Here is a 13,822-nt window from a genome sequence, read left to right as displayed (position 1 = left end):
CGAGGCCCAATTTTAGCAAAAACAACTCGAGTGGCACAAGGGGCAAGCAACGTGTAAGGACTTGCTACAATTGCAGCAGCGTGAGTCATTTCGTTGCGGAATGCCCGTATGAGAAGAGGGAAGACAATGGTGGAAAACTCATCCGAAAGGACAAGGCCAAGTCGTTCCCCAACAAGAACAACTTCACCAAGAAGACTCCTCCCAAGGCTTGGTTGTGCAAGAAGAGTACAATGAGGATGATGATGATGATGAAGATGATGAGTCGGTTGCCATGGCCTCCGTTGCCATTGCAACAACGTCACGGGTGTCTCTCTTTGACTCACCCAACGAGAGCATCACCGCCAAGTGCCTCATGGCTAAAGCCACCAACAAGGTAACCTCCAACATCAAAACTATCATCATTAATCATCCTTCCCCAATGGATAGCATTAATGAACTTGAGGGAGCTAATGTGGAGGCTAACGAGTTTGAGGCCTTTATGGGCAAACTCAAGGGAAAATCCAAGAAGCACTTTGTTGCTCTCTTGGAACAACTGGGTGAGGCCAATGACATGATCGAGGCTCACGAAGACACCATCTCTAAGATGGAAGGGCATAGTCGTGACTATGCCGATGAGATTTCGGATCTTTCCAATGCTCTTGAGAAAGATCGTGGTCTTCGTTTGGCTCTTGAGGAGTCACACAACGTTGATCATGCTAAGTTAAAGAAAGATTATGATCATGCCCTCATTGTTTCTCGTGTGCTAAATTCCGAGAAGGCCAAACTCGGGGTTGATCTTGCTAGACTCAGAGAGGAGTTTGATATACTTGACAAGGCCCACAAGGCCTTGAAGGGTATTCATGCTAGTCTCAAGGAGTCTCATGATCAACTCCAAGTGAAGCTAACTAAGGAGAAAGCAACTTTTCCTCATATGGTTTTAATTGATAATGCAAATGCTACTAACACGTGTTGTGAGCATATACATCTTGTTGAGGAAAATGCGAAGTTGAAGGAGAAACTTGAGAAAGGTCTTGCGACTTGCATACAAGGCAAGAAGAACCTCAACGATCTCTTGATCAACCAAAAGGGAGGTGTGGCCAAGGAAGGGGTTGGGTACGTGCCCGACTCCAAGAACAAGAAGAAGAATGACAAGACCAAACGACCTCCTACCCTCATGCAAACCTTTGTGAGGGAGGGAGAGAGTGCCCCTGAGGAGAAGAAGAAGAACAATGTCAAGAAGGGCAATGCCATCCCTCTCAACAAAGCCGGCGATTTTAACCCTTCTTATGTGTTATGTCCTGCTAGTGATGGGCATGTTTATGCCAAATTTGTTGGTTCTCTTCATGAATACATTGAATGGTCTATTTGGGTTCCAAAAACCCTTGTTACTAACATCAAAGGACCCATTACAAAATGGGTACCTAAAACCAAGCATTGATCTCTTGTAGGTGTTTGCTTCCGGTGGGGGATCATGGTTGCTCGATAGCGGAGCTACAAATCATATGACCGGAAGCAAGGACTTGGTGGTGGACGTGCACAAGGTTCCATCTATGCCCACCAATGTCGAGTGGGGTGACGCCTCATCTTCTAAGGTATTGGAACTTAGCAAAGTGGTCATCTCTCATGATCTCACGATCGAGAAGGTCATGCTTGTTGAGTCCCTTGCATACAATTTACTTTCCGTTCGTCAACTTGCTATCATGGGCTTTGCCACTTTCTTTGATATCGATACCGTGGCCCTCTTGTGGAGCAAGACTCTTAAAGTAGCCTTTGTTGGGCTTGTCGAGAACGGTCTATATGTGATTAACTTTTCGGAGCGACCCACTAAGACCGCGACATGCCTAATGGCTAAAGTTGATGTGGGATGGCTTTGGCATCGCCGTTTAGCCCATGTCAATATGAGATCTTTGCAAAGTCTCCTCAAGGGGGACCATGTCCGTGGACTAACAAATGTTAGTTTTGCTAAAGATCGTGCTTGCAGTGCCTGTATCGAAGGAAAGCTACATGAGAAGGCTCACCCTCCCACGACTATCATTTATTCAAAGAGGCCTTTGGAGCTCCTTCACATGGATCTCTTTGGGCCTCCATCCTTCGATAGTCTTGGAGGTAGGAAGTATTGCTTGGTGATTGTGGATGACTACTCAAGGTACACGTGGGTGTATTTCTTCAAGAGGAAGAGCGAGACCCAGCAAACCGTCATTGACTTTGCAAATGAAGCACAACGTCAACACAATGCAAAGATCTTGACAATAAGAAGTGACAACGGCACCGAGTTCAAGAACTACACCTTGGATGAGTTTCTTAGTGACGAGGGATTCAAGCATCAATATTCCGCACCCTACACCCCTCAACAAAACGGTGTTGCGGAGAGGAAGAACCGGACGTTGATGGATGCGGCAAGGACCATGATGGCGGAGTTCAAGTCTCCGTACAACTTTTGGGCCGAAGCCATCAACACCGCGTGTCATGCATCAAATCGGCTCTACCTCCGCAAGGGCTTGAACAAGACTCCATATGAAATACTCACCGGTAACAAGCCCAACCTCAAGTACTTCCGGGTATTCGGGTGTAAGTGTTTCATTCTCAAGAAAGGTGTTAGGTTGTCTAAATTTGAGGCTAGAACTTATGAGGGCATATTTGTTGGTTATGCTACAAACTCATGCTTACCGTGTCCTCAATAAATCCACGGGACTTATTGAGGAGACGTGTAACGTGGAGTTTGATGAGAATAACGGCTCCCAAGTGGAGCAAAGTGGCACTTGTGATGTAGGTGATGAAATTCCTCCTCAAGCCATAAGAAGAATGGGTGTTGGTTTCATCCTACCCATTGAGGAACCCCTTGTGGCCGAAGGAGAAGGACAATGCTCCACTCAAGTGGAGCCATCACCAACCCAAGGCCCACACGCTTCCGAAGAACAAAGTGAAGGCCCTCAACCTCATGAACAAGACCAAGGGCAAGATCATACTCAAAACGGTGTGGACACACCAAGTGATGCCCAAGGTCAAGTTCTCTCCCCCGAGCAAGTTCAAGATCGAGAACAAGTTCATGACGGCGCTCAAGATGATCAAGTAACCGCTCCTCAACTCACCACCGAGGAGGAATTAGAGCGTCGTGCCGCCAAGGTTGCTTCCAAGCTCTCCACCAAGGATCATCTCATGACGAATGTGCTTGGAAGCTTAAGAAAGGGGATAAGCACTCGCAGACAATTAGCAAATTATTGTGAGCATCACGCATTTGTCTCTTGTGTGGAACCCCACAAGGTCTATGAGGCGCTAGAAGATCCGGATTGGCTCAATGCCATGCACGAAGAACTCAACAACTTCGAGCGCAACAAAGTGTGGAGATTGGTGCCAAGGCCAACGGGGAACCGCAATGTCATTGGAACCAAGTGGATATTCAAGAACAAGCAAGATGCCCATGGGATTATCATTCGCAACAAGGCCCGTTTGGTAGCACAAGGCTACTCCCAAGTCGAGGGTATCAACTACGGTGAAACCTTTGCTCCTGTTGCTCGTCTTGAATCCATTCGCATGTTGATTGCATATGCTTCTCATCATAACTTTAAGTTACAACAAATGGATGTGAAGAGTGCTTTTCTTAATGGTCCCATTAATGAATTGGTGTACGTCAAGCAACCCCCCGGGTTCGAGGATCCCTACTTTCCCGATCATGTGTATCAACTCGATAAGGCACTCTATGGCCTTAAACAAGCCCCACGTGCGTGGTATGACCACCTTACCGAGTTGTTACAAGACCGTGGTTTTGAAGTTGGGCTAATCGACCCCACTCTTTTTACTAAGAAGGTCAAAGGGGAGTTGTTTGTGTGCCAATTATATGTTGATGATATTATCTTTGGTTCTCCTAACAAAGCTTTCAATGAGGAATTTGCCGCTCTCATGACCTCAAAGTTCGAGATGTCCTCCATGGGAGAGTTGAAGTTCTTTCTAGGGTTCGAAGTGAAGCAAAGAAGAGAAGGAACCTTCATCAATCAATCCAAATACACTCAAGAGATGCTCAAGAGATTCAAGCTAAGTGACGTCAAGCCGGCTTCCACTCCAATGCCCACCAAGTGCCAACTTGACTTAGATCCCAATGGTAAAGTGGTGGATCAAAAGGTATATCGTTCCATGATTGGATCCTTGCTTTACCTTTGTGCATCTAGAGCGGACATCATGTTGAGTGTGGGAATTTGTGCACGGTTTCAAGCCGCACCTAAGGAAAGTCACTATGTGGCGGTCAAACAAATCTTTCGATATTTGGCTCATACCCCACACTTTGGCTTATGGTACCCAAGAGGATCAAACTTCAAGCTTGTAGGGTACTCGGATTCCGATTGGGCGGGAGACAAAGTGGATAGGAAGTCCACTTCCGGAGGGTGCCAATTCCTTGGTTGCTCTTTGGTAAGTTGGTCTTCCAAAAAGCAAAGTTGTGTGTCTCTCTCGTCCACCGAAGCGGAGTATGTTGCGGCCGGTAGTTGTTGTGCACAACTCTTATGGATGAGGCAAACTTTAAAGGATTATGGTGTCACTTGTGACAAAGTGCCTCTTTGGTGTGACAATGAAAGTGCCATCAAGATCTCTCTCAACCCGGTGCAACACTTCAAGACGAAGAATATTGAGATCCGGTATCACTTCATCCGGGATCACATTAGGCGAGGAGAGATTGAGCTCAACTACGTCAACACTCATGATAACCTTGCAGATATCTTCACGAAGCCCTTGGATGAAGCAAGATTTCGCGAGTTAAGGCATGAGCTAAATATCATCGATTCGAGCAATGTTTCTTGAACCCTTGCACACCCCACCATACTCAACATGTTGTCCTACTTAGATGTAGGCATGGACATAGGGGGAGTGATATTCTCTCAATGAACTCTCCCTCCCCCCATTATGCATAAATCAATCAAGTCTTTCACATTAGCCATATTTGATGGTACTTGTGCTTCAAAGACGAGTTTTGGTCATGGACCCAAGGATAATTCTTCACGGTGCCATACCAATTGACTCAAACATAGGTGGCTACGGCCACCGCCCTCTCTTTTGGAGAGGTGGTGTCTCGTGGTTGGTTCGTTTGTCGTGTGCCTTTCTGGTTTTGTGTGTTGCGTGGTCTTGTGGTGTTGTGTTGGCTCGGAGTGGTTTGTGCAAAGATCCAGTTTTTCGCGCTCGAAACGTGCATCTTCTTGAGCCCATGGTACTACCGCATCTGGGCGCGGTACTACCGCTTTGGAAGGCACGATACTACTGCGCCACAGCACGGTACTACCGCTCTGGTGCGGTGCTTCGGAAGTACCGCACCGTGCGGTACTATCGTGTCTGGGCACGGTACTACCGCGCCGTCAAGGGCGCGTGGGGGTTATGACTCGGGCAGGGGAGTTACAACTCCCCATACCCATTCATTGTCTCTCTCTCCACGTCTCTCCCTCTCAAGAACGGCGCCGGAGGCCCCCGCCGGATCTCCGTCTCCGGCCACTCTCCTCGGATTCCGACCGGTGGGATTGTTCCCCACCACTTCCTCTTGCCATGGACCAAGGTTTTCCCCAAATCCCTCTTTTTCTTGGCTGTTCTCTTGCTTCTAGGCTTTTGGGGAGAAACTTGTTGTTCTTGAGATTTTAGGCCAAATCTATGCAAGAGTAGGATGTAGGAGAGTCGTGATGCGTAGGAAACATACTTGATATGGTGTCTTGTGGTAGCTTTGTCCTACCGTAGTACCGTCGTGGTTTCGCGGGCTTTCTCAGATTTGAACCTGTTCAGATTTGACGCGGTGCGGTACTACCGTGCCCGATGTGCGGTACTACCGCTCTCGCGGTACTACCGCCCGTCAGGCGCGGTACTACCGTACCGTGCGGTACTACCGCTCCGCAGACGCGGTACTACCGCACCGGGCGCGGTGCTAAGGTCGTACTACCGCTCCTACACCCGGTACTACCATGATCTTGCACGGTACTACCGCGTCTAAGAGCCGTACTACTCTCTTAGCTCCGCAGCTCTTGGCAGTACTACCGTAGGGATCAAATCTCTCTCTAGGCATGTATCATGTGTGCTTTCTACTTGTTTCACTTGCTTTGTTGTGGTCTTTGCATTAATCTCTCTTGGCTGTTGTGGGTGTTTTTTCGTTCTGTGTCTCAGGTGGTGGCTCTCGCCGTTCCAATCCCAGTCGTGACACTGGCTCCAAGCGTCTGCGCAACCCCCAAGATGAAGCCCCAGAGGGCTCCAATGCCCCCAAGCGCAATGTCAAGTCCACTGCCAGCAAGCAAAAGGAACCGGCTAAGGGCATGGACGAGATTTCAACCACTGAGTATGTCGAGCGCCGGAAGATCAATCCCTATGTGAATCCTCGGGCTATCCTCAGAGGCACCGAGTTGTTCTGGACCAAGCCACAGGCTCTCATCTATCTGGATGTGATCAAGAACAAGCAGAATACCTACGTGGATGTCAAGTGGATAGACATGCATCACCTACGGAAAGACAAGTTTCGTGACTATTTTGGAGAGGCTCTGGACTTGGTGGAGCAGTTTGCTATTGAGCCGATGATCTCCTTTCACCTTGACTATGACCCTGAGCTTATCTGTCAGTTCTTTGCCTCAGTGTACTTTCATCCCGGGGAGGAGCGGAGGATGACTTGGATGACCAATGGCCATCAGCTGTCTGCTACATGGAAAGAGTTCATGGATCTGCTGCACATTCCTGATGACGGGCTTCACACCCCCGTTGGCGTCCGCCCCCATGCCAACTCTGAGTCTGCCAACAAGAACCAGCTTCAGCCCTTCCTTGTTGAGAAGGTACTCCCCAATGGGAAGTCATCTTGGGTGTTGAACTCCTTTTTGGATATCATGCATCGCATCTTCCGCAACACTCTGTTCCCACGCATTGGCGACAAGGACAAGGTTCATGCATATCTAGTGGACATGTTGCTCTTGTGTGCAGAGGCACGTACTTCTCAGACTCAGCCACTTGATGTCTCTCACATCATGTGGTGTGAGCTTCGGTTTGCGGTGTTCACTCGCAAGGTTCCTATCTATGGACCGTACCTGTTTCTGCTGCTCTCCACCACTTGGGAGAAGACGTATCCAGGTGATGAGTTCCTTGCTCCAGACTGGATTCGCCATGAGTCCATCAGCCTCCGCGTCAAGCCCAACTGGGCCAACACCACTACTTGTGCTGAGGCATCTTCTGCTAGGAGGGCTGCTGGTGAGGGGGAGGCTGCTGCTGCTGAGACTGCTGCTGAGGACCGTGCTGCTAGGTCCACCACCTCTTCCTCTGAGCCATCATGGGCCAAGAAGCTGAAGGACAAGATAAAGACTCTCTTCTGCATGCAGGTGAAGGGACAGTACAGGGCTCACGTGACTGACAAGGAGAGTCGCCGCCGTGACAAGAAGGTGATGAGGCTCTTTGGAGAGGATGTGTCTGGCGGGTCTGAGGACGTCATCACACCTGAGACTGCCTGGATGTCTAAGCAGGGCTACAAGTGGACCAGTTTAGAGTATGACATGGAGGAGACTATCCCCGCCGCTGAGTCTGACGAGGAGCACGAGGAGCAGTGGGACGACTTCTCTGCCTGAGCCACCCCGTGTGTGTAGGTGTCCTCTCTGCCTTTTTGGCGTCTCGATGCCAAAGGGGGAGAGAGTGTAGGGATTTGTGTTGTGTCGTGCTTGGTGTGTTTGTTTGCTTTGTCGTTTGGACCTCGTTTGCCTCGTTTGCTTTAGTTCCGTTTGTGCTTCCGAGACCTTTCCTCCATATGGTGTAAGACATATGCACTCTATCTATATTAGTTATCTTATGTTTGTACTATCTTGTCTAGTGATAAATTTGCCTTGTCTCTATAATATAAGGGGAGCTCGGTTCCTAGTATTCGTGCTCGTCTAGGTGGCACACATTTAGGGGGAGCCCGTCTATATTATAGAGAGGAGGGGTTTGCTTTTACTCAATAGTATTTTTCCTTATGCAAATCCCGTTTTGTCATCAATCCACCAAAAAGGGGGAGATTGTAAGGACATATTTATCCCTAAGTGTTTTGGTGATTGATGACAACGCATTTGCGGACTAATCGTGTGCCATGAGTTTTCCAGACTCTTCTCTGCTAGGCACAAGACGATTGGGTACCCCTCGAAGACTGACGAAGACGGCGTATTTTCTACGTTTCTTTTTGGTGGATTTGAGTCGTAGGAAAGCCGTACTATTAAGAGGGGATCCGCGTTGGAAAGGTTTGGGTGGAATCATCACGTACACGTCTCCTTTTATCTCCTCCTTCTTCCTTGGAGCTTCCTCTGTTTTTCCTGCCTCCTTTGACTGGCTGCTATTGTGGTTGCGGTAGTACTGCTCCTGGATCAACGGTAGTACCATGGGCATCCACGGTAGTACCGCGCGGTGGCGCGGTAGTACCGCTGGTGCTCACGGTAGTACCGCTCCCCTGGAGCCGCACTACCGCTGCCCACCAGGCTAGTGCCGCCCCTTTGCGGTAGTAGGAGCGGATGTAATTTTTTACATCCGCACCTGCCGCGGTAGTACCGCTTTCGCCGTGCGGTAGTACCGTGCTATGCGGTCAGGCAGTAGTACCGCCCCTCGGCAGTACTATTGTGTCGAGTTTTTGCTACTTCCATTTTTTTGCGGAAGTAGGCACGGAAGTTCCCGTTCCCCCTGGACGGGACTTTTGCCTTATGGTAGTACCGCATTGGGGGCGCGGTAGTACCGTGCGTGCGGAAGTACCGCCTGATGAAGCTATGTACCTAGGGTAGGGTCACGGACCTGTCCTAACTGCCCTACCCAAGGACACCTCTAGAATAAATCACCTTTCAATCGACTTGGAGGTGTTCCACTCGACAGACTCGAAGACATTTGACCAAGAAGTAATTACTCGACCAAGATCCAACCACTCAACGGCCAGGAGACCTAAAGTCACTCCGCACGCTAACGGTCGGTCATTAAGTAGCTTTTATGGTCATCATAGCACTTTATTACTAGCGTTATCAGTAACGCCCTACCTTAATGTACATTGAACCCTTCGTAACGTGGGCTGGCCGGGGTCCTGGCGCGCTCTATATAAGCCACCCCCTCCCCCGAGACAAGGGTTCGCACCTCTGTAACTCATACACACATAATCCAGTCAACCGCCTCCGGGCTCCGAGACGTAGGGCTTTTACTTCTTCCGAGAAGGGCCTGAACTCGTAAACCTTGCGTCCTTACAACCTCTCCATAGCTAAGACCTCGCCTCTCCATACTTACCCCCCTACATCACTGTCAGAGTTAGAACCACGACAGTTGGCGCCCACCTTGGGGCTAGGAGTCTTAGCGCCTAGTTTGAGAAGTTGCGATTTTTTTCCGATCTCCTTGATCATGGTTTCGGGCGGAGCTTTGGTGGAGGGCCGCGAGATCCGTCTCGGCGCGCTCACGTTCATCGCCGACGACTCCGCTTGGCTTCAGGAGGCTCCACTCGACGTCGACGCGCTCCCCGTCCGCGGGGCGACGCACTTTCGCGCATGCGTCCGTGGTGTCCTCCTGCGGCAGCCATCGACCCAGTATTGGTCGGCTCCCGTGGCATCTCCCCGCCCTGTTTCTCGCCGGCGCAAGCGCTCCGGTCGGTCGAGGCTTCAGAGGTGGGTGAGGCATGCGGTGGCCCGCCAGTCAGCCACCCCACAAGTCGCGGCAATCGAGCCCGACGAATCCCTCTACGGCATGTTCAACCTGTCGACTGGCTCCACAGAGACTGCATCCGAATGCGACAATAGTGACCCAGCTGCAGAGGTTCTGGTGATCGATGGGCCACACAGTCCTCCCGGTTTGCCCCGCGCTGACGGAGGCGCGGATGGGGGCGACCCGTCGCGTCCTCACGAGGAGTATCTCCCCGAGCCTCTCATGTCGTTGCAGCGGGAGGAACTTCGCCGCCGGAACATGGATGCACTCCACACTCCTATCGTTGGAGAAACCCCCGAGGCCCGAGCCTTGGAGGACGCACGCTTGGCTAACTTGGCCGAGCACACTTGACTGGAGAATCTCTAGCGAATACTCGACAGGCGAGCGCGTCAACGGGCTCCAGAATCCAGTCGACGTCAACTCTTTCCGCCCCCGCAGGTATATCATACTCCGATTCAGAATTTGGCGGCTGCGGCCCGTATAGCAGAGTCGATTCAGCCCTCCCAGTCAGAGGCTGACAGAGGCTTGTTGCAAATCAGAGCGTTGCTCCGGGCAGCGGGAGACCAGAATTCCGTTGTTTCTCAGTCGTGGAACAGGATCCACAGTCGATCCGTTGCAGCGGATACAGTCCAGTCGGCTCACAGCCCAAGATCGCCTCCGAGGCGTGAGGGACGTGGAGACCGGCGTGATCAGTATAGAAGGAATGAGCAGTATGATCACCGATTCGATCGTGATGATCGACGTCGAGTGCCAACCCCTCCCCCGAGGAGTGGATCATATGTGCCTCGACAGCAGGTGGACAGACGCCCTCATAGTGTTGGGCGGAGAATTCCAGTCGACCCCAGGGAACCAGGCTTTGATGCGAGATCCATTCTCGTTCAAAGTTTGGTCGACAGGAATAGAGCTCACCAAGAAGGCCACGACAGAGATGCGCCTACCAGTAGCAGAGTACATGTTTCAGGGCCGGAGTGTTTCAGTCGAGCCATCAGAGCCGTTGTAATTCCTCCCAACTTCAGGTTGGCGACTGGAGTTAGTAAGTTCACCGGTGAGTCCAAGCCCGATACTTGGCTCGAAGATTACCGAGTGGCTGTCCAGATTGGCGGTGGGAACGATGAGGTAGCCATGAAGCACCTGCCTCTCATGTTAGAAGGCTCGGCCAGAGCGTGGCTGAATCAGTTAGCACCCAGCAGCATTTACACTTGGGAGGATCTCTCCCGAGTGTTTGTCACCACATTTGAAGGAACATGCAAGCGACCTGCAGGCCTTACGGAATTGCGGTCTTGCATGAAGAAACCGAATGAAACTCTGAGGGATTACATCCATAGGTGGATCACATTGCATCACACAGTTGAAAATGTACCAGATCATCAAGCAGTTTGTGCCTTTAAAGAAGGCGTTAAGTATAGAGAATTGAATCTGAAGTTCGGTCGAACCGGAGAGATGTCTCTGAATCGGATGATGGAGATTTCCACCAAATACGCTAATGGTGAAGATGAGGATCAACTCCGGAGTGGCAAGCATAAAGCAGTCGCCCAGGAAACCGGAGGAAATTCCAGTCGGAAACAGAAGCGGAAAGCCGAGCTAGCCACTCCTGGGGAGGCCCTGGCCGTAACCCAGGGAAAATTTAAGGGAAAACCCAAAGGACCTTGGAACCCCAAGAAAGTTAAAGACCAAGATGGAAATGATGTTTTGGATCTACCGTGTCACATCCACACCAAGAAAGATGAAGAGGGTGAACTCATTTACCCAAAGCATACCACTCGACAGTGTCGGCTTCTGATCCAGCAGTTTCAGGGCAAGCAGTCCAAAGATAAGGAAAATGGGTCGGACAAAGTTGAGGACAAGGAAGATAGTGACGATGGGTACCCCCAGGTCAGTTCCACCCTGATGATTTTTGCTGATGTTGAGAGCAAAAGTCGACTGGAGGTTATTAACCGTGAGGTAAATATGGTTGCTCCGGCAACACCCAATTATCTGAAGTGGTCCCAGACTGCCATCACATTCGACCAGTCTGATCACCCTACGCACATTGCCACCCCTGGGAGGCAAGCTCTGGTGGTCAACCCAGTTGTCGAAGGCACTCGACTGACCAAAGTCCTGATGGATGGAGGCAGCGGTTTGAACATACTGTATGCAGTTGAAAGGGATGGGCATTCCGATGTCCAGGCTCAGCACCAGTAATATGAGTTTCCATGGAGTCATTCCTGGGAAGAAAGCCGAGTCACTCGGCCAAATTACTCTTGATGTGGTTTTCGGTGATTCCAAGAATTACCGCAAGGAAAAGTTGATATTCGAAGTTGTGAATTTCCAAAGTGCTTATCACGCTATTTTGGGCAGGCCAGCTTATGCACGCTTCATGGCTCGACCATGTTATGTGTATCTCAAATTGAAGATGCCTGGTCCCAAAGGTGTGATCACTGTTACAGGCAATCGGAAGAAAGCGGAAGAGTGGTTTCAGAAAGGCTCAAAGATTGCTGACGCTCAGATGGCGGTGGTCGAGCTGCAAGAGTATCAGAAGACTGCAGATCCGAGTGAGTTGCTACGAGCTAAGAAGCCTGCTTCAGAATCAGCTTTTCAGTCGTCCGGTGAAATGAAGGCAGTTCACATTCACCCGACCGATCCAAATGCTACTCCGACTCACATCTCAATGACGGTCGACTCCAAATAGGAAGAAGCGCTCATCCAGTTCCTCCGTGAGAACTGGGACATCTTCGCATGGAAGCCTGCTGACATGCTTGGAGTTCCCAGGGGGCTGGCTGAGCACCGTCTACGAGTCGACCCAAAATTTAAACCTGTGAAAGAACATCTTCGACGGTCCGCCGTCCAGAAGAGGAAGGCCATTGGCGAGGAGGTGGCTCGGCTCTTAGCAGCGGAGTTCATCCGAGAAATTTACCACTCCGAGTGGCTCGCCAATGTTGTCATGGTGCCCAAGAAGGACAAGTCACTTCGCATGTGCATTGATTTCAAGCATATCAATCGGGCCTGCCCGAAAGATCATTTTCCTCTCCCCCGCATCGACCAGATAGTTGACTCGACTGCGGGATGTGAGCGTTTGTCTTTCCTAGACGCCTATTCCGGGTACCATCAGATCCGTCTGTACAGGCCCGACGAGATCAAAACAGCTTTCATCACTCCATTCGGGTGCTTCTGTTATGTCACCATGCCGTTCGGCCTCAAGAATGCCGGAGCCACATTCATGAGGATGATTCAGAAGTGTTTGCTCACTCAAATCAGTCAGAATGTGGAGGCATACATGGATGATATTGTGGTCAAGTCACGGAAGGGTTCCGACCTGCTGACTGACCTTGCTGAAACCTTTGCCAACCTCAGGAGGTATGATATCAAGCTCAATCCGTCAAAGTGCACGTTCGGAGTTCCAAGTGGGAAGTTACTTGGTTTTCTCGTTTCCGAACGGGGAATCGACGCCAATCCTGAAAAAATTGGTACTATACTTCGGATGAAACGTCCTGTGCGTGTGCATGACGTCCAGAAGCTTACAAGATGCTTGGCCGCTTTAAGTCGATTCATCTCTCGCCTCGGTGAAAAGGCATTTCCTCTTTACCGACTGATGAAGAAGTCCGACAAGTTCGAGTGGACTCCAGAAGCTGATGCAGCGTTTACAGAGCTCAAAGCTCTGCTCTCCACCCAGCCGGTGCTTGCTGCCCCAATCAGCAAGGAGCCTTTGCTAATTTACATTGCAGCCACAGGACAAGTTGTCAGTACAGTACTTACGGTCGAGCGGGAAGAAGAAGGAAAGGCCTTCAAAGTTCAGCGCCCAGTATATTATGTTTCTGAAGTTTTGACTCCTTCAAAGCAAAGATATCCTCATTACCAGAAGCTTGTATATGGGATTTATATGACCACGAAGAAGGTTGCACATTACTTCTCTGATCATTCCATTACAGTCGTCAGCGACGCTCCACTATCAGAGATTTTGCACAACAGAGATGCAACTGGTCGAGTGGCCAAATGGGCGATTGAACTTCTTCCCCTAGATATCAAGTTTGAGGCAAAGAAAGCTATCAAGTCCCAAGCAATTGCAGATTTCGTCGCCGAGTGGATCGAACAGCAACTTCCGACTCAAGTTCACTCGGAGCACTGGACCATGTTCTTCGATGGATCTAAGATGCTGAATGGTTCTGATGCTGGGGTAGTATTGGTTTCCCCCCGAGGAGATAAGCTCAGATATGTTCTCCAGATTCACTTCGATTCCTCC

Source organism: Triticum urartu, chromosome 5 (genome assembly GCF_003073215.2).
Source record: "Triticum urartu cultivar G1812 chromosome 5, Tu2.1, whole genome shotgun sequence".
Taxonomy (NCBI): domain Eukaryota; kingdom Viridiplantae; phylum Streptophyta; class Magnoliopsida; order Poales; family Poaceae; genus Triticum; species Triticum urartu.
Note: the sequence above shows the minus strand (reverse complement) of the source record.